At 56.2% G+C, this 2,858-nt stretch overlaps 1 long non-coding RNA gene across 1 annotated transcript; it reads right to left on the reverse strand.

The window, feature by feature from the left end:
• Window positions 1–485: 485 nt before the first annotated feature.
• On the reverse strand, window positions 486–1,882 carry LOC135307105 (uncharacterized). The gene is made up of 4 exons (XR_010367837.1): window positions 1,782–1,882; window positions 1,235–1,342; window positions 874–945; window positions 486–785 (listed from the first exon to the last, which is right to left on the reverse strand). It is a non-coding gene; the product is annotated as an uncharacterized LOC135307105 (long non-coding RNA).
• Between the last annotated feature and the right edge of the window lie 976 nt (window positions 1,883–2,858).

Here is a 2,858-nt window from a genome sequence, read left to right on the forward strand (position 1 = left end):
GTGCATCAGTGGCTGGCACTGAGCCATCGCTTCCTCCAGGAAGTGCTGCCTTCCACAAACCTTTTTGGTCCACGTCTGGAGAAAGGAAAAAGGACAGCTGGATCTGGTGGAACCATTCCCCTTTGGAGAGGTGGCATTTTTATGAAACACTACGTGTCAATGATATGGAAAAGTATCAGGAAAGGCCAAGGCTCTTGGTTCTGCTCCTGGGCCCTCCCATCTCCAAATAGTTGCCTCTCCGGATCTACCCACAGACCAGGAAATTGCAGGGGATCTCAGGGTGGGCATGCCCTTTGGTGCAGTTTGGGCTGCCTGTCATCTGATGCCAAATGCTTTCCTGCAGGGGCTGGGCAGAAGCTGCAGCCAGGCCAGGCTGGGAAACAGCCCTGCAGGGCATCAAAGCAGCAGCGGGGCAGCGAGGCTGCCATGGATCCCTTCCTGCTGTGCCGGGCACGGCGTGTCCAGATGTGCAGCCAAAGCCCCCGGCTGCTGAGTCCCAGGGGAAGCATGAGGGAAATGCACCCACCACGTTGTCTCTCCAGTCCAGTCAAGATTTGGTCTGCTTGTTTGGATTCCTCCAGGGACTTATTTTGTTTTGTAGGTTTTTTCCTCCCTCTCAGAGGACCTTAAGAGAAAGTATTTCCATTTCTCCAGAAATGGATTCCACAGGACCAGGGCTCAGCCTGTGGGGACAGCAGGGGTAACCTACTCACCCCTGCCATGGGAGCTGGGCTTGTGTGCAGCAACCAGCCCTGGAGCTTGAAAAGTCCTCCCTGCAGACACACCTGGAACTCAACAGCCACAGAAGCTCCTGTCACCTGGTTCCTGACAGTTTGTCAATGATTATTCTCTGAGGGGAAATTGAGAACTTACCTGCAGAAGCTCCCAAGGGTTCCAAACCAACTTCCATCCCAGCTGCTGGAGAACCTATCCCAGCACCCTCACCTAGAAAGGGAGCATAGATCAGAACCCATTTCCATGGTGTGCTGGGATCCCCTTCTGCCTTTGGGAACTGGGCACTGCAAGGGGGTCGGGTAAGGCCGTGGGAGCCAGATGTCAATGGACAAGGCCAAAGCTGCACAGGGGCCTGGGGAGCTCTGGACTGGCTCTGGTCACTCTCCACCCTCTTTGCAGGCCCTGTGCAACATCCCTGGAGGGGCAGGCACTGACACACAGCAGCAGAGAGGGCATGTCAAGCCTCAGCAGGGCTCAGGCCCCGAGGCACAGCAATTACCTCCTGGGCCTGTGCCTGGCATCGACACCCTTCCTGCTGCAGAGGCTGCCAATGAGCCACTGCTTCCTCCAGGAAACTCAGTCTTCAGCACAGCCTTTCGTTTCATCTCTGCAGAAAGAAAAAGGAACAGTTGGATTAGGTGCAGATGTTCCTCTTTCTGGGAGTTGGAATCTTCAGGAGACAATATTGGTCAAACTGATGGATAAGGATTTGGAAATCATAAAAACTTTTGGGATTGGACAGGGCACTCTCTTGTCCAAACAGCTGCCATTCCTGATCTGCCTGGAGACCAAATTGCAGGGCACCTCAAGCCAAAGCTGCAGTTTGTGCAGCCTGTCAGCTGATGCCAAATGCCTTCCTGCAGAGGCTGGGCAGAAGCTGCAGCCAGGCCAGGCTGGGAAACAGCCCTGCAGGGCGTGAAAGCAGCAGTGGGGCAGCGAGGCTGCCATGGATCCCTTCCCACTGTGCCGGGCATGGCGTGTCCAGATGTGCAGCCAAAGCCCCCGGCTGCTGAGTCCCAGGGAAAGCATGAGGGAAATGCACTCACCACGACGTCTCTCCAGGTCACTCAGCATCTTGTCCAGAAGTTTGGCTGCCTCCAGCGACTTGCTGTCTCCTGCGTCTTGGTTCTTCCATCTAGGAAGACCTTAATGGAAAGTGATTGAATTTCTCCTTTAGGCCCAAGTGGCAGTGAGTGCACCTGGGTGATTGGTGCCCTCCAAGGCATTCCCTCAGACCTGCCTCCCACTCAGGAGCAGGGGCAGTGGCAGCACGTGCCTGCCAGTGGCCCCACACTGGCATGGAAGGAGCCCCTTGCAGGGCAGTCGGGGCAGAAAGGACTCCCTGGAACTGCCAGCAGCTCTAAAGCCAGCCACGGGCAGGGCCAGGGCTTGGCAGTGGCAGCAGGAGCAGCTCAGGCTCCCTGTAGCCGGCAGAGGAGCTGCAAAAGGCTCAGCCGTGGGGCACAGCCCTGGGCCTGGCCCCTTCCCTCTCTGCTCTTCTCCCTGGCTGCACAGAGCACACGGAAGGACACACTGGCATTGCACACGGGAGGAAGATGGACAGCTAAATGCTCCTTCCTCCCACTGACAGTGATCCTGTGGGATCACTCAGGGTCTCAGTGGGGAGCAGGGCAAATTCTCAAGATTCTTTCAATCCTGAGATTATGTTGAGGGAAATGGCACACGAGTGATCTCTTGCCGCATGGACACAGAGTATTTTCTCTGAAAGGCTCACAGAGATCTTACCTCCAGCATTCTCCGGGGGTTTCAAGTCATTATCTGATAGGGCATCCAGATAGTCCATGACACCATCCCAGTCTAAAAGGGAGCAAAGATCAGAACCATTTCCATGATGTTCTGGGATTCCCCCTCTGGCTTGGAGAACTGGGCACTGCAAGGGGATCGGGTAAGACTGTGGGAACCAGATGTCAGTGGACAAGGCCAAAGCTACACAGGGGTCTGGGGAGCTCTGAGCTGGCTCTGGTCACTCTCCACCCTCTTTTCAGGCCCTGTGCAACATCCCTGGAGTGGTGGCTGGAGCAGCCCAGGGCCCCTTGGGACTCTCACCCTCCCGCAGAGGAAACCCTCCCCAAAGCCCTGGGCAAAACCATCCCCAGCTCTTC

Source organism: Passer domesticus, chromosome 9 (genome assembly GCF_036417665.1).
Source record: "Passer domesticus isolate bPasDom1 chromosome 9, bPasDom1.hap1, whole genome shotgun sequence".
Classification (NCBI taxonomy): domain Eukaryota; kingdom Metazoa; phylum Chordata; class Aves; order Passeriformes; family Passeridae; genus Passer; species Passer domesticus.